Below are 18,962 nucleotides of genomic sequence, written 5' to 3' on the forward strand. Positions count from 1 at the left end.
ACAGAGTGGGGAGCAGAACAGGCAGATTAATGAAGTACACTGCTGAGGGGAGCAGCGGGCGGGCCAGGAGAGGTCTGCCGCACCATGTGGTCACCTCCGGGGCAGGCAGGGATCGAACTCATGCGGAAGTGGCTTAAGCTTCTCAGTGCTGTGCTTTAACCCGCTGCTCCACCAGGGAGGCCCTGATATTTGTTTATTTAAGTTTATCGTCATGATAATGATGCCCTTTACTATATACTTAATGTAAAGCCATGTTAGATTTCAAAATTCTGTTTTAAATGTCTTGACACATAGGCACTTAAAAAAAATGTCTGCCTTTGAGATAAAATCCCTAAGCACCACAGGAATCTCCTTTTAATAAAATAAATTAAATATGAAGGATTCTCTTGATTTTAGTTCCAGATGAGTTGTTTTTTTCTTAATGGCAGAGAAAGATAATTGTCGCCTTCACTTCAAACCTATCCTTTGTATCTGTTTTGTCATAATATTTAACAGAATAAATTACTGTTATTTACTTATTGTTCTTTACTCTCTCACTTGATTATGATCTCTTTATGGACAATGTCTTATTGTTATTTGTAATTCCAAGGTCTGGCATCAAGAGAAGAATAAGTGTTGAACTGGATGGCAAAAAGGATGAATAACCAATGCATAATACCTAATCAAAGTGTTCTAGTTAGGTAGAGATCAAGAAGACTTTAATATTATTGTACTGTGGGGCCTAAGAACATTGTTCTGTTGACACATCAATATATGTGACACCATTAGGACTTATATTTTGTTTATGTAAATCTGTACGCAAAGGAATATACTTGATCCTAAACTGTTTTTAGCCATTCTTCTATTTGAAATGCTGCCATTCTTATATCTTATTTTTGCAGTCATATTAAATTTAGAATATTGAGTGATTCTCTTATATTCAAGTTAGTTTTACAATGTTCTGTCATCATTGTACTTAAATTGCAGGGAATAGAGAATTTGGAACTTGACATTTGATAGTTTATGATTTCAATATGAAATATTTAGAAGTCAGTTACTAATCTGCTTTAATGCAATTTGGTAAAAAAATAATACTTCTTTAAGAAGAAACTGAAATAAAAAATAAGAAATTGATTTTTAAAAATTTATTCTGGATTCTTAAAATTAAGACATGAGCTCTACTACATTTTAATAAGTTTAAGGAATTATTAAGAATCCAGATCAGGGCCCTCCCTGGTGGTGCAGCGGGTTAAAACTCAGCACCAAGAAGCTTAAGCCACTTCCCCATGAGTTTGATCCCCGCCTGCCCCGGAGGAGATCCACATGGTGAGGCGGACCTCTCCTGGCCCGCCCGCTGCTCCCCTCAGCAGTGTACTTCGTCGATCTGCCTGTTCTGCTCCCCTCTCTGTCTCTGGTGAATCCTCTCACCCTCCGCATCTCTGGCCTGTACCCCAGCTCTGTATATATGAATAAATAAATAAGTCTAAAAAAAAAAAAGAATCCACATCAGAGGCCCTCCCTGGTGGCACAGTGGGCTAAAGCACAGCACTATGAAGCTAGCAGCAGCTGCTTCAGTACAAGTTTGATCCTTGGCCAAGGAGGTGACCCACATGGCACAGCAAACCTTTCCTGTCTCACTGCTCCCCTCAGCAGTGTACTTTGTTAGTCTTTCTGTTCTTCTCCCCACTCTTTCTCTTGGATCCTCTCACGGCCCCTGCACCTTAGGGTTGTATTCCAGTTCTGTATGCAAGATAAATAAATCTTTTAAAAAATCCAGGTCAAAAAAAGAAACTAGTAATTCGGGGCTTATTTCCTGTTTCCTCCTCTGATATTTGCTTATTAGAAGTCTGATACTGGTGTGGGAAGAGTGCACTGGACTGTGGTGATGGCACAAAGGTGGATTGGTGATGGAAGGCCCATTGGGACTACAACTGAGCTGGGAAAATGCACAAAATGAAAAATGATGTCAAAAAATTATGTTTATAGTATATAAAAAAAGAAAAGAAACACGTTAAAAAACTTGCTGAGATTTTTATAGGATTGACATTAAACTTGGAGACTTCTTTACTATGTTTAAAAAAAAAAAACTCTGATAGATTTCTAATGGTTTTCATGAGAGAATTACCAACTAGTAGGGAATAAATCACCCATGGTAGTTTTCATGTAGGCTGAAGCCATTTATTTATTAAGGCAAAATATTATCCCTAACAGATTTCATATTTCCCTCTCATGTTATTTGTTTAAAAATATGATTTTATTTCCCCTTTAGTGGAGATCATAGTTAACTAGATCATATGTTCAGATAAAAGAATACAGGATAAAACCAAAAGTATGGGTATATGTATGCAAGAGAGTGGTTAATCAACAAAAGGGGAAAAAAAAAAGAAAACCTTGATCTTTTAAATGCTTTCTGGGAGAGATTAAAATATAAGCTATTTAGGTTGTAATACAAACAGATGAAAATGACATACTATTAGTGAATCTCTTCATTTTATAGTATCTTAAATGGATCTGTCTGGAATATTATTTCTTTCTGACTTTTTATTAATATTCAATGACATATATAATCTAGAATCTGCTAATGAATTATTTTTAGACTCTAGATGACAATAGGAAGCCAAGGCTACATCTCTTAGGTTCCATTTTAGTTGAAAGAAGCATGCTTCTCTCATGGAGTATAGCAAAATCCGGAGAGTAGGTCTCATTGGCTCTGATAAATTCATATGTTCTTTATAAGCCAATCCCAAAAGCAGGAGAAGGAGCTATTTGGACAAGCCAGACCTGTGTTAAAAAGTTTATGTTTAGAATTGGTAGTAAATTCACTTCATGCTCTGAAGCACAGATTCAGAGCATGGGATGATGTGACCCCCAATAGGTAGACTGAAATTAAAGAACTTCCTGGGATAATCAGAAGGGGTAAAAGATGTTGGGTAGAAAATAATATGAATTTCTACCTCAAAGAGATTATAGTAATTGTTACAAAGAACATACATAAATCACACATATAAAACAGTTATTGTAGTCTGTTGAATGTTCACTGTCAAGTCAGTGTAGCGAAAATTCTAAGAAGTACTTGTTGGAAAGACTTTTGCATAGAAAGTTTGAAAGAGCAAATCTTAGTGGATACTGGGTATAGGTGGAGTTTACATTGTATAGATACTGTGCTAAGTGCTTTCACTATTATTATTCTGTTTTTAAAAATAGTAGTAAAAGTTAATGACAAGCCGAAGACCAGAGAAGTTAGGCCATTTAATAATAATGGTGGTTGGTATTTAATCATGTTTTCTATATGTTGTGAACTCTGGTAATCCTTTATTTGTATATAGTTTCGCAGTATCTATCTTTATTATTATCATTCTAGACCCTTATTTTAAAGATAAAGAAACAGAATTAGAGAGATGAAGTAATTTAGCCAGAACAACACACATACCAAGCAGTAGCTCTGTATTTTCAACAGAGATATTGTTATAAAACTATGGGCTTAACGTAAGCCACTGAACTGATCTCTTGATTGATTTACCCAAGATGATATAACCACAAAGTGACGGAGCTGGATTTTTTATCCTTGACTTGTTTTACTCTGAGTCTATCATTTTATCTTTGTTGCTGAGAAATTTAGAAAGTAATTAAATACGAAATGGTTATTTAAAGTGTTAATGCTAAACAAACAAGCAAACATAATTGGTCAAAATAATAGAAGTCACTTACTGATACTAATCAGAGGTGTTAAGTCCCCCAAAGTGTACAGTTTGGAAATCTGAACACACACACACATACACACATGTGTACACACACACACACAGAAGAGAGAAAACCTAACTAATATATACCTTATCTCTAATCTTCTCTTCTGTTTTCTTTAAAAAGTAGCCCAAATTCATGGCCCTCCCTGGTGGCTCAGCGGGTTATAGCACAGTACTGAGAAGCTAAAGCCACTTCCGCAGGAGTTCGATTCTCCCCTGCCCCGGAGGTGACCACATGGCGTGGCAGACCTCTCCTGACCTACCCGCTATTCCCCTCATCAGTGTACTTCGTCAGTCTGCCTGTTCCGCTCCCCACTCTGTCTCTGGTGAAGCCTCTTGCTGCCCCTGAGCCTCTGGCCTATACCCCACTTCTGTATGCACAAATAAATAAATCTTAAAAAAAAAAAAATGTAGCCCAAATTCAGAGGAAACCTGTGATAGTAATTTTTCATGGTAGGAAAACAAGTCATAGATTTTTAGAAGTAGTCATAAGCAAGTTTTTTATACTATTATTTATAAATAATAAGCCTTAAAAATAAATTATAATCCAATGAGGACAGTAATTAAACAAACAATGATATAGCATTTCCAAACAATGGAACACATTAGCCTTGAACAACATGATGTTCTTAGAGAATAGAAAGATTTTGGGGAATTTTAACATTAAAAAAACATATAAACATTTTTATAGAGTAACATCCCATTTTTAGAAAACAAGTGCTTAAACATTCTAATACTGAGCATATAATTGATTTAAAAGTTTTAAAACTAAAGTGTAATGCTGTAATAATTAGAGTAAACTAATGTTCCCAAAGTAAATGATCGTCAAAAGAGGTTATGCAGTTGGAAAGATGTTACATATCTTGTTAAGCGGTTTTGCTGTTATTGACTTTCATTTCCCATTTTGATAAACAGGATGTTCCCGTTATCTTTTACTTTGTACATATTTGTCCTTAATTCTAGACAGTTCTTGCTTTCGTAACAGAGTTTGGCATTGCTGTTTTTCTGTAATCCAGGCTACTCTTTTCCATTCTTTAATTTTGGCTCTTTTTTACATTTCTGGAGGACTACTAGTTAATCTAATAAACTAGCATCTGACAGAGGATTAATTAATAATCTTCTTGCTTAAAGGTAGATAGCTTTCTCCTTGATGATTTTAATCATCATTTATGCAAGGAAAAAGTTCTAGTGGTAAGAATTTCAACATAGTATGAGAAAACAATTCTAGGATCTCACTCTGTGAAACCAACAAGCCATTGCTCCAGATTTCACAAAAGTAATTCCAACCTTTTTTGATGATTTATAAATAACAAACCTGAATATTAGAAATAAGTCTGATTTATTTAATCAAAGTCAAGATCTAAAATATTTTGAGAATTTTACCAAACAAGAGGATTTGTGCCTGAAAAGTGGCTCCATTTTTTTATGCTGGGCTCTCAGCAAATTTTGTTCAGTATGCCCAAATTACTCCAATTTAATTGCATTACAGTTCTTTTACAATTTCTAGTTAATGCCTACTTTAACTTTATTTTTTTAAAGATTTATTTATTTGTTTATACAGAACTGGGGTACAGGCCAGAGGCTCAGGGGCAGCGAGAGGCTTCACCAGAGACACAGTCGGGAGCAGAGCAGGCAGATCAACGAAGTACACTGCTGAGAGGAGCAGCGGGCCGGCGGGTCAGGAGAAGTCAGCTGCGCCATGTGGTCACCTTCTGGGCAGGCGGGAATCGAACTCATGCGGAAGTGGCTTTAGCTTCTTAGGGCTGTGTTTTACTCCTCTGCGCCACCAGGGAGGACCTATGTGTAGCTTTTTAACCCGAAGACATATCAACTTACTACTGGATCAGGTTTTTTTTCAAATAAAAATATTGATATTTCAATTTTAGCAATCCAGTTTTTCATTCAGTTCTTGATTTTCCTTTAAATGGATATAGTGAAGTACATTTAGATAGAGCTAAGTCAAAATTTATAAGAGATAGTTTCTAACTTGAAAGTTTTTACAATTTAGTTGAGGCTATGGCACATGCACATGGAATTTAATTATATATTATTTTCCATATATATATTTAAGGAGATAATTATAAGTTTTAATAACTATATTTAAATGTACAATGACCATCAATATCTTTAATCCATTATTTTTAACTGGGGTTTCTCAGAGACTTCTTAGAGTCTGATGCCAAACACCTCTACATTTGGGGAAAGTAAAGGGTGTGGGAACTGCCTGCAGAGTGCTACCTTTCTTATACTTTATCCATAGAAGATATGCTTTTACTTATTTTACATAATTTTTGGTGTGAGCAAAGAATCTCTTCATTAAAAAAGTGTAAGCTTCACTGATCGAATATAATTCCTGTTTTACAAGTGAGATACTTGATTGAAGCTAAGACAGGGTATAGGACTGCACTGTTCTGAAGAATTTGCAGTTAAGGAAAGGCTTGAAACTTGTACTTAGTATTAGCATTACTCTAATGAAAATCATTGTTTTAATGTCAGGCATACAATAATTTGTATAAATTTAAATATTTTTAACTTGGCTTATATAAGTGTGATAGACATTAAAAAGGTAAGCTACCCTTCTCTCATGTAAAAAAAAAAATCAGCATTTAAGTTTATACTAGTTCTTGTGTCCTAAGTAGAAGTAATATTTATATAATTGTTTTAATTCTGTAGAGATATATTTGTATTTGGGTATTTTTAAGATTTATTTATTTATGCATATAGAAGTGGGGTACAGGCCAGAGGTACAGGGGTGGTGAGAGGCTTCACCAGAGTCAGAGTGGGGAGCAGCGCAGGCAGATTGATGAAGTACACTGCTGAGAGAAGCAGTGGGTGGGTCAGGAGAGGTCTGCGGCACCATGTGAGTGAAGTGGCTTTAGCTTCTTAGTGCTGTGTTTTAACCCGCTGCGCCACCAGGGAGGGCCTGTATTTGGATTTTTAACCTATTCTTTGATGGGTTTTTCCATGTTGCCAGAGACTTTATAAATGTCACTTATTTTATGTGTCCTTTTGAATCTATATAATATAGTTTAATGAATTATTTACATAATTTGAATTGAGATTATCTTCAATTTCTTTATATCTTTGTTGCCTCCATACAGTTTTCTCTCTTGGATTATTTTACAAAATAAATTGTGAGGAGTGGTACTAAGGGTATGAAAAATTGTTATCCTTCCCTTCTGAAAGGGTTATGTAACAATAATTTTGCCAAAACCTTTCAGTTGCAAATATTTTAGGTATTTTGACACTGTTAATTTTTGTAGGTGGTACAATGTTGATGTTGTACTCATGAATATTATTATGTCTATTATTTTGCTTGCATGCAAAGTATTATTCTTTGAGCAGATTTTTCATAAACATAAGTTTCCCTTTTATTTTAATTGGTTATTAAATTGTAAATACTTGTTTTTATAAATATACCTTATCGCTGAAAATACATTCATAGTCACCTCATATTTTACTCACTGAATCCCATGTATTAAGTCAATGTTTCACAATTATTGATGCTTTTAATTAAGTTTTTATTTTTTTCCAAAACAATTATTTTATTTTGTTAAAAAGGAATTTTTTTTGCATTATTTAAGGAAATTAATTTTTAACTAGATAATTTGGGTAAATAACAATAACATTTATAAAAATCAAAATATTTAAACTCTTCCCTACCAGTTTCATGTAAAATGCATCTAATCATGGTTAGTTTTATCCTATTTATACTACCAAATTTCTCTTTTTTTAAACAATTCTAATCTTACTTTTGTCATTTAAAGTCTACTAAATTTAAGTTTATAAAATTCACAGTTTATAAAATTGTATGGAGGCAACAAAAATCATAAACTGTCAAAATTAAAAACTCAAACTGTCAGAATAAATGAAAAATTCTCATTCCAGAAACAAATAACAAATTAAATAAAATTGAGAGCAAAAAACCAGAAAATTAAGTAATCTTAAGCAAATTATCTTTAATTTACACTTTTGAATTGGTAAAGTTCAGGATTCTTCTTTTGTAAGGAATATTTTCTGATAAGCAATGAATGCATAAACAAGCATTATCTTCTCCCTTGTTTATTTTCTTAGCTCTACAGGAAGTAAAAAAAAAAAAATAGGACGCTACAAGAATTTGACACTTGTGCACATATTCCCCCCTGGCATTTTTAGAGCTTCCAGAAACATCAAATCCAATTGGAGCATGTTTAAAAACCATATTTGCTTGCTTCTGCAAATGGCACACTGAACTAATTTTTCTGAGGTGATTGGCCCCAACCTGAATTTCTTTTCAGCTTCCTCCATCAAATGGAGTTGGAGTCTTTTTCATTGCTGTGAGGTTAATAGCATTTCAGATTCTAATCTAGTCTCTGGGAAATTGTCTCTTTAAAAAATTAATCAATAATATTCATTTTTACATCAGTATGTCAAACAGGGCAGAGTCTACCCATACTACGCATTTCTGCTAATTGTCCTATGAGGCAGATATTCCTACATGACAACAGTCAATAAACTTACCATTCCTGAAATGTTGCAATTTGTTCACGCTTTTAATTCACTTGTGTATTAAAGCTAGCCTGGAAGACTCACTGGGCAAAGGCATTAAATTCCCCTGAAGCAAATATTTTCAGGAGAAAACTTAACTACACTTTCATGTTTGTGTCTTGACTTATTCTCCTTAGGGATACTGGACAGATGCTCTCTGTAGACAATTTATGTATATTGCTACAAAAGAAGTAACCAATTAGTGTATTTATTTCCAAGTGACCTGGAGGCCACATCAACAGAGATCTGTTTAAATTAGAAATGGGAAAGAATTGTTTGGAGAATTGAATTAGATAATCATATAAAAGTACAAAGTCCAATGTTGGACTCATGTTAAATACTAGCTATTAATATTAATGAACACTATTAATTATTATTTCTTCCACTATATTAAAGAACAACTATAAATTATATTTGGCACTCTGTGTAGGGCAATATTAAGCATAATCAATTCCAGGATTGCTCTCACTAGGGTAATATTGAGCATTATAATGACAATGTAAATAGAAATCAAGAATAGAATGATTTGTGAGAACCAAGTTGGCCAGAAATAAATTAAACTGTTAATAAAATAAGTCATGGAAGAGAATTTTCACTGAACTGATTATAGACGAGCATTTTTAGTTTAATTCAATTGACTAAGCTCCTATTACAGATCAAACATTCTCCTATAGAGGTACAAAACATAACATTTAGATCCTGTTATTAAGGGACTATATTGGTATATGAGAGACAGAAATGTATGTTAATTATATTTTGTTCTGGTAAATAAGATAATGTAATCTGTAGGATACAAAAATGTCAAAGTAATTCTATCAGCAAGATCTGGAAAGGCTGCCTAGAAGAATATTCAAGTTGGACTTTGAAAGATATAATATTGAATAGCAGACATGTTTATGACAGAGGATACAACTGTGCAAAATTTTAGAGGCTAGAAGAAGTCTGATGTTTGAGGGAAAGTGAGGATGACTGCAGTGCAGTGAAGATTACTGAAGAGAAATAGAACAGGAATACAGAATAGAGGTCAAATTTTGAAAGGATTTGTAACTATGTTTGGGAATTTGAATTTAACTCAAGGTCATGGGGGAACATTTGAAATATTTGAAATGTGAAATAGACCTGATTGATCAATCCTAAATTTTTTACAGAAGACTATAATTAAGTGTGAAGAAAGAATGGTATAGAGGTTAGCATAAAGGAACCGAGAACCAAGAAATATTTGGTTCTTGACTTTATTAGCTGCTAGAGGTGCTTAAAAAACTAAAAATGATAGAAAATCCTATTTATTAGGAAATTAATTAAAAAAAAAACCTTTGTGGCAATAGTAATAATCACTATCCCCTTTCCCACCCTGATCTTTGAATTAGTACTGAGTTATTGCTTTGTAAGCAGGCCACATGTTGTATTTTTATTTTCAGATTCTGAAGAATGTTAGGAGACCACTAAATGTCTGAGGTAGAAATAGTGAATTCTTAGGTTCAGACATGAAAGAAAGTTGGGGGGACAGAATGAGGATAGAATTTAGGGCTGGAGGAGGAATATAGATGTGGAAGCCAGATTTAGGGGAGAGAAAATGACATAAAGGAACAGAAATAAGTTAACTAAGTTAAATGTCCTGAGAACAAAACATTAACTAAAAACTAATGCACAATGCCTGCCAAAATGGTATTCAATTTGTTGTTACAGTATAAAATAGTAAATCTGAATGCTATTTAATGTATAGAATACTAATTTAAAAGATCTATCATCTAAGTATAGCACTCGTAGACATAAGGATGAATAGATATATTTCAGAAGGAAATTTCTCAGCAAAAAATCAATTGTTTGTAGCTTTATAATTCAGACCTAAGAGTATTTACTAGTAAGAGTTATCTTAAGAGTCAATAAAAGAAAGAAATCATAAAAGTAAAGCAGAAATAAATGAAATATGTATCAAGAAGATAATACACGCCAAAGGGCTTTACAAGTGAGTTCTTCCAAACCTTAAAAACTAATACTTATCCTGCACCAACATTTTCAAAAAGTTGAAAAAGAAATAATATTTTCAAACACATTTTATGAGGCCAACATCACTCTAAAATTAGAACCAAAGACAATAAACAAAACGAAAGAGAAAGAAAGAAAATTAAAGACTAATTTTCCTAATGAATGCATTAGAAAAGTCTTCAACAAAATCTTGGCAAAATGATCCAACAATGCATCATTTGATAAGATTCAATATCTATTTATGATGAAAACTCAAAATATTGGAGACATGTGGAACATGTCTTAACATAATAAAGATCTGATCAACCTATGACTAACATCATTCTCAATGGTGAAAAACTGGAAGTATGTCCATTAAGACTTAGTACAAGACAAGGATGTGCACTGTCTACCCTACTATTCAACATAGTATTGGAAATTCAAGAGAAAGATATAAAATAAATCCAAATTGGGAAAGAAGTGTTACAACATTAATATACATAGGAATCTTAAAGATTCTACTGAAAAACTAATCAAAACAAATTCAACAAAATGATACTTTAAAAAATCAATATACAAAGTCATTTGCCTTCCTATCTACAAACAACGAGGTAGAAGTAGAAGAGATTAAGAAAACAATCCCATTCACAACTACACACAAAAAATTAAGTTATTTTAATTTAGAATAAATTTTACAAATAAGGTAAGGGACTTATACAAAGAAAACTATAAAACATTGTTAAAAGACACAAATGGAAAGACATTTTCTGCTCATTGATTAGAATCACTAGTGACCCCAAATAGCCAAAGCAATCCTGATAAAAAAAGAATGATGGTTTCACAATTCTAGACTTAAAACTATGCTACAAAACTATAATAACCTAAACATTATTGAACTGGAACAAAACAGCCAGATACAATACAACAGAACATATGGAATAAAAACAGACAAATAGAAGTGAGGACCCAGAAATACGCCAAAGCTTATATGTACAGTTAACTTACCAAAATGGAACCACGAAAATACTCTCAAGCAAGGAAAACCTTTTATAAGAGGTTCTGAGAAAATGGGACAGCCACATAAAAAGAATGAAACTAGACTATGATGTCATTTGATGCACAAAAATCAACTTAAGTATTGAAAAGACTTGGATGTAAAACAAAACCATGAAATACATAGTACAAAACATAGCCAAAGATCTACAACACAGGCTTCTGAATTGCTTTTGTGGAATCTTCTACAACAGTAAGGACAATGAAAGAGAATGTAAACAGTTGCAACCATATTAAATTAAAAGGCTTTTTTACAGTGAAGGAAACCATCATTTAAACAGTTTACATCTCACATGAGTCTGATAGCCAAGATCTACCAAAAAAACAATACAACTCAACAAAAATATAACAACCAATCTAAGAAAGCATAGCTAAATAGGTACTTCTCCAAGAAAGACCATACAGATGGCAAGCAGATACATGAAACAATGTTTATCATCACTTGTCATGAGGGAATTTAATCAAAATACAACAAGATGCCAACTCATACCTTTAAGAATGACCCAGACTTACCAAAAGGGCAGAAGTAACAAGTATTATTGAAGATTTTGGGGAAAATGAACCCTTTTATACATTGGTGGGAAAGTTCCAACACCAATGGAAAAGAGTATGGAGGTTTTAAAGATGATTCAAAATGGACTGTCCATATATTCCAGAAATTCCAATACTAAGTATCTAGTTGAAAGATACAAGAACACTTATTTGAAGGGAAATATGAACCCTATATTCATTTAGCATTAACAAATTTGCATTCCCAACCAACAATAATGTGGAAAAGTTTCTGATATAAGAAGTCAAAGTCACAAAGTAAGATAAACTATATATAAAATTTCTTGGATAGATAGCTATTTTTTTTTTATTGAGGCAACATTGGTTTACAACACTGTATGTGATTCAGAGGTATAGCATCACACCTCTTCAGATGTGTTTGCCACAATACACACACAACCCAGATACCCACAGTCCTCCACTATAGCCTATTGGCCCCTTCAACACTTTGCGCTTTACCCTTCTACTCTGGTAAACTTAATTTGCAGGTAAATTTCTAGGCTTGCTAGTGGTTTGTTTTTTTAACTGATCCTTTTGTTGTTTGTTTCTTTATAGTTTGCATGTAAATAAATCTGACATATGTCTTTCTCCTTCTGACTAATTTTGCTTAGCATTTTCTTTTCCAGTTCTATCGTGGTGTTGTATATGACCAGATTGTTTCTTTACACTACTATGAAGTATCCCATTGTCAAAATATACCTTCCTAATCTACTTATTTATCTTTGGTCACTTAAATTGTTTCCCATCTTGGTTATTAGCAATAGTATTTCAATGAACATAGGAGTGAATATATTTGTTCTAATTACTGTTTTTACTTTCCTCAGGTATATACCTGGGAATAAAATTATTGGATCATATGGTAGATCTGTTTTTAATATTTGAGATTCTCCACACTCTATCCCAAAATGCTGTACTAGTCTGTGATGAATGGCCACTTGATTGTGAAAAAAGAGACTATTCTAGAGAGGAAGAAGGAACACTTTCTTGGCTATAAATACATTACTTAGGTTTTTTGGTATTATCTGAGAGCACCTTTGAGGTCTGTGAGATAAACAGCATTAATGGAGCTCTAGGGGAAGTATAAAATACCTCATTTACTTTGAGCCCTTTTTCTTAAACTAGAATGCCAAGAGATGACTAATGCCAGCAAGGGGAGGATTGTTTGATCTTGGGTTAAATAGTACAGGGGGAAATACATTTCATTCCATTCAGGAGTCTTTATTGTTAGACTGAGCTGCTATTTAATAGTAGCTCTGTTGGTTGAATCAATGGATGATTGCTGCTTACATATAAAGAAATTATGTTTTGGCTTCTTAGACTACAGGCAATGTACCTGGTAGTGCGTAATAATTAAAAACAGAAAACAGCAAGGGACATAAATTTATTTTGACTTCTCTTAGTGACCTCTTGGCTATATTAAATTATATCTTTAACATTATTGAACTTACCGAAAGAAGTAGTTATATAAAACTCCATTTTAGATTTTCTGTGAAATGGTTTAGTGGGCCTCCTTGGTGGCACATGGCTTAAGTCTTAGCACTATGAAGCTATCAGCAGCCACTGCAGCATGAGCTCCATCCAGGCCAAGGAGCTGGCCCACATGGTGCATTGGACCACTCCTGTCTCACTGGCTGCTTCCCTCAGCAGTTTTTCAGTTAAAGTACTGTTTCTACTCCCCACTCTGTCTATGGAGAATCTTTTCATCCCCATTCCCCCACATCTATGGCTCAGACCCCAGCTCTTGTATACATAAATAAAAATTTTAAAAATCTTTTAAAAAGTAAAGTAAATGTGGTTTAAGAGTTTGTTCATGACACTCATGAATCAAATATTTACAATCTTTTAAGAAAATATACCTGGAAGTAAAAAAAAAAAAGATTAATTATGAATTAAAAACAGATTTTGGCCCTCCTAGGTGGTACAACCGGTTAGGAAGCTGCTCTGCAAGCTAGCTGCTGTCACTTCCATGCAAGTTGGATCGCTGGCCTGGAGGTGATCCACAAAGGGCGCAGCAGACCTCTTATGACTTGCTCACTGCTCTCCTCAGCAGTGTACTTCGTTGATCTGCCTATTCTGCTGCCGACTCTGTCTCTGGTGAATCCTCTCACTGCCCCTGCACCTCTGGTCTGTACCCCAGTTCTGTATGCATAAATAAATAAACCTTTTAAAAACCATAAATTTTAATGAACATACGGACATATTTTCAATCTTATTAGCAAAAAATAAATGTAGAGTAAGATACTATTTCTCTCTTTTTAAATAGATTAGAAAAAGATACTATTTTGCTGGTAAGGAAGAAAGGAATGAGAGATGTATTTTCATCAACTGTGCTGGGAGACCAAGAATAATCATTTTCTTTTGCTTATTTAAAAAGTTTTTACTTTCAAATAATTTCAAGCTAGAGAAATATGACTAGTACAAAGAACACTTGTGTAACCTTTACCCAGATCTATCTATTGCTAATATTATACTCCACTTGCTTTAATATTATACTCCATTGCTTTATAATTATCTCATGGGACTATTTGAAACTAATATGCATAAATCATGACCCTTTAGACCTGACCACTTCAGAGTGTATTTCCTAAGAGTAGGGCTTTTCTTTTATACATTAACAGCACAATTATTGGTATTAGTGAATTTAATATTGATGTGATAATTTTTATCTATTATATAATTCATTTCATATTTTTTTTCTATTGATTCAATAGACTTTTATAGTATTATCTTCTCCTTCAGTACTGAACCCAGTTTGAGTTTAGGCAATGCATTTATTTATTTATCATTTCTCTTCAGACTCCTATAATTTGGAATGTTTCCATATCCTTACTTAATCTTTTGTGACCTTGACATCTTTGAGTAATATAGACTGCTCTCTTTTCTTCAATAGATCATTCCATATTTGTGTTTATCTAATGATCCTTATTAACAGATTATGTTTGTATTCTCAATTGAAGTGTTTTTATGTGATATGTATGTCTTGAGAATATTATAGCTAAAAGCACATGATACTGCTCCCACCCTTGTTGGTAATGTTAGTTTTCCTTGGAATTGTAATGTTTCTACATTGGATCATTATAAGCCTTTACAATATTGTATTTCTCCTTTTAGGCTATATGTATTATAGTACATATAGTACACTTGAGTTCTTTTTTTATCCTTCTGTTGATTTTACTGTATTGTGATGTCTCTGTTGCAAATTATCTAAATATTTTTCTTTTAAAAAGGTAGGTGTAAATAAATAGGGCAAAATGGAATTCCTTCACAAAACTTCTGCAGTGGACATTATGGATACATAATAATCACAGTTAGAATATTTAAAATGTTTTATTGCCTTCCTTATCAATCAAATGCTAGACATTTTGTTGTTTAGTTGGTGGGGTTGGGGAAGAATTTATTCAGACTTCTCTGTTTGATAGACATTAAAAAACAAGAAAAAAGTATTTTTGAGTTTGATATTGATATTGAGTTGATATCATGGGAAATTTACTGAAAAACAGAATAAAGTTTGACCCTAAAAAGTTATGTAATACTTTTGGAATAGCAAATGTTCCCTCTCAGGGCAGAATCTATACTGTTCTCATTTGTCCATTGCTGTTGATGTTAAACATGTGTTCACTGACCGACCCTGCTTTTCCTTGACTAGTACTAAGAATCATGTAACCCAAATACTCCATTTTTTTATTTAAGTCAGTTCCTTTTGGTGCTGACCTCTGAGGACATGTAGAACAACGTTCTAATTTCCATTTGGTGTTCTTTCAAGAAAAGAATAAGAAAATTATTGAAGTAAGCTCCTCTTTACCTGTCCCAAATAAAAAATAATGGATCTTTATTAATAGTAGGGAAGTGGGCATCAACTAACTAAAAGGATAGAGCTTGTAATATCTTGAAAAATCACTAGATTTCTTCTCCCAGAGTAATATAACTTCTGATATAAGAAAATATCACTAACTTAAAAAATAAACACTAAAGGGGCCCTCCCTGATGGAGCAGCGGGTTAAAGCTCAGCACAGCACTTAGAAGCTAAAGCCACTTCAGCATGAGTTCCATCGCTACCTGCCCTGGAGGTGATCCACATGGCAGGGCATACGTCTCCCGATCTGCCTGCTGCTTCTCTCAGCATTGTACTTCGTTGATCTGCCTGTTCCGCTCCCCTCTCTGTCTCTGGTGAATCCTCTCACCGGCACCTCTTAGCCTTGTCCCAGTTCTGTATACTTAAATAAATAAAAAAATCTTAAAAAAAAATACAAGAAGCTAAAGAACATTCTCCCATTTTACCTTTAAGAAGTCAGTCACTCAGAATTCATGCAACGGGACTCTCCTCTATTATTTCATTTTGAGCCACTGTCTTCGCTAGAGAAAGACATAGAGTTTATATAAACTGACACCTCTTATTAGACCTTTTACATTTTTTCTTTTTCTAAATTATAAAGGTTTAAGCTTTTTCTGCACATTTTATTTTCAATCAACTGTATTTGTAGCTTGCCTTTGAATTATTTCCAGATTGTCCATATGATTCATTTGGGTATATAATTCATCGATTAACAAGACACTGTGCTAGTAAGCATAAAGTCAGTAAGAAAACCCCCCACTATTCTGGATTGAGTCATGTTTTTTAGTTGTGTTATAGTAGAGAACAACTGATTTATAATAAAAATGAAGGTATAGTTTCATCAAATGCATCCTCTATCTTGTAGGATGCCAAAGAGTGAGAAAAACTTGTAGTAAGTATATTGTGGATAGAACTGTAGCTTTTGGTATACTATATAGTATTTAAAAAAAATGTAACAAAAGGAAGCTTTGACTTTACATATTTTAACATCTTTAATAAAAAGTTCTATTTAAACTTCTGTCTCAATATTTTAGTTAAAAATAAGGATAATTTCCCCCTATATTTTCTAGTAGCAAACTATAGAAATGATTTCTGAAAGTATAGTCTTTCTTCTGTATTTTTTTTAAAGAACTTCTTTCAGCAAAGCATTGTTTCAAATAATGTATTGAGGGAATATTTAAAAAAATTTGCAAACATGTTTGAAAGTTTAATTCTGAAAAACATACACACAAGAAAAATGGGGTGGGCGCAAGGTGAAAAAACAAACAAGAAAATGGTAGTGTTTGAGGTTAGCATTATTTATGCAGGTAAATTCTAATTACCTTTAGAAGGTGATACAGAATATCTTCATATATGAAGCACAAACATGTTATGTTAGATCAATCATATATATTTACACATATTTTACACATATGTGTACTACATATATGGATATCTACTTTTCTATTTGTGCATATGTATTCTAATGGAATACACTGAAGTCTGAAAAAATTAAGCACTAGTGATTCTACACATAGAGGAATTGAATTATTAATGCATACTATCATTCTTGGAAATAAACTACAGAACCTCAAACTTAAATCTGAATGGCCCTTTGTAGTATTTTTTTATGAGCAGACTTTTTAATTTGTGTTCAGTAAAGCAAGATATTGTTCTGATTTTGATTTGCAGCACTTAGGTAATCAATCTGCAAAAATGTTTTGTGAACCAAGAGACTTTTCATTGAGCTTAACGTATAAGAGGTCCTTCTGTTTGCCCTTTAATGACCTGGGCTTTAAAGAAGAATAAAGAAAACCTGCCTTAATTACCCAACCTGCAGAAGGCCCACAGATCAGAAAAGCAGATCTTTTTCAGCTGTTCACAGTTCTGAGGTGCTTGTTTTCTTCAGTATATATTGGTTTGGATGTCACAAATTCTTTCTCCTAGGATCTTCATCGACTCAGAAGCATATGCTTCTGTTAGTTGGCTAATAATGTTTTTCACTTCACCTACATATCAGGCAAAAATTTTAAAAAAGTACTTTTTAAAGTTCTTTGACTAGTGTTTATGAGAACAGATTCTTTAGTCTATTGCTTCATCAGAGTGTGAGTCTGGGTTTTCTCCTCTTTTACATTTCTTTTAGAGCCATGCTTCTCATGAATAAAATAACCACACACACAAATTAACTTTCTTTTCAACTTTCAGTGAAATTCTACCATCATTTGGTGAATAAGTTTTTCAATGTTAAAACACTCATTTAAGGTGGATTTACCAATGCCTATGATCTCATCCCTTGGTGGGCTGTTTTTAATAAATTTTCTTCTCTTTTCACCCTATAGTCACCTTCTAAGAACTTACATTTTCATCTTATTATATTTGCTAGCAGATAAACTTTTCTGATGGCTAATTTACATAGAGAACCAAAGCTAAAATCAACCAATCATTCAATCATAAGTATTGCTGTCCTTGCAATAATAAGAGTTACAAACACTGTGTGATGGACATCTAGGTTTACTTGCTATTCAGATAGCTCATTTTGCCTGTCTGAGTTTAGATTCCTATCTGGGAAATTATAATCATTTAATATTCTGGATCTATAGAGTTGTTTGTATATTGTTTATTTCCATTTTGTAATTGTTGGTTGGCTAGCAGCTATTAAAATTTATGCAGAATAAAGTAAAAATGAAAACCAACAAACAACTATAAACCAGAGACATTCTATGGGGGTGGAGAAGGAAATAGGGTCAAAACTGGGGCAGGAGGAATGCAGGGGACTATGGGGATGGCACATGGGTGAAGTAGTGGTGGGAGGTCCACGGGATTACAACTGAGATGAAAAAAACATACAAAATGAAGAATGATGTTATATATACATATATATGTAATATATGTAACAATGAAATTGTATCAAACATTTTATAAAATTTCATTCAATTATTGATTTAAATTAGTAATAGTTATTGTTTTCTAATATATAGTGGAAGACAGAGTTGTAGGTACCTTTGTATGTAATTAAAGTTAAATTTTCTTAAATTTGTATTTTATATAAGGTTGGCAACTCCTAGAAGAAAGGAAGCTTGGTCTTTGTGTAGTTAACTATTATGTATTTTTCCACCTATCGTCATTCTTCCCAAAGAAACATGATTATCAGTCTGCAAGTATCTGGGAACTTGGTATTAGCCCCCTTGAAATAGATTTTCTAGATTTAACTGGCAACATGATTTTGTGATAAATTCTTTAAATATCATCATTTAACTTCTATTTTCCCTCCCATATCTTCCTGCCACCATTGTTCATACAAATAAATTATTCAATTTTTTTGAGTAAATACAGAA

This window comes from Condylura cristata, unplaced genomic scaffold, assembly GCF_000260355.1.
Source record: "Condylura cristata isolate star-nosed mole 26May11 unplaced genomic scaffold, ConCri1.0 scaffold00001, whole genome shotgun sequence".
NCBI lineage: Eukaryota > Metazoa > Chordata > Mammalia > Eulipotyphla > Talpidae > Condylura > Condylura cristata.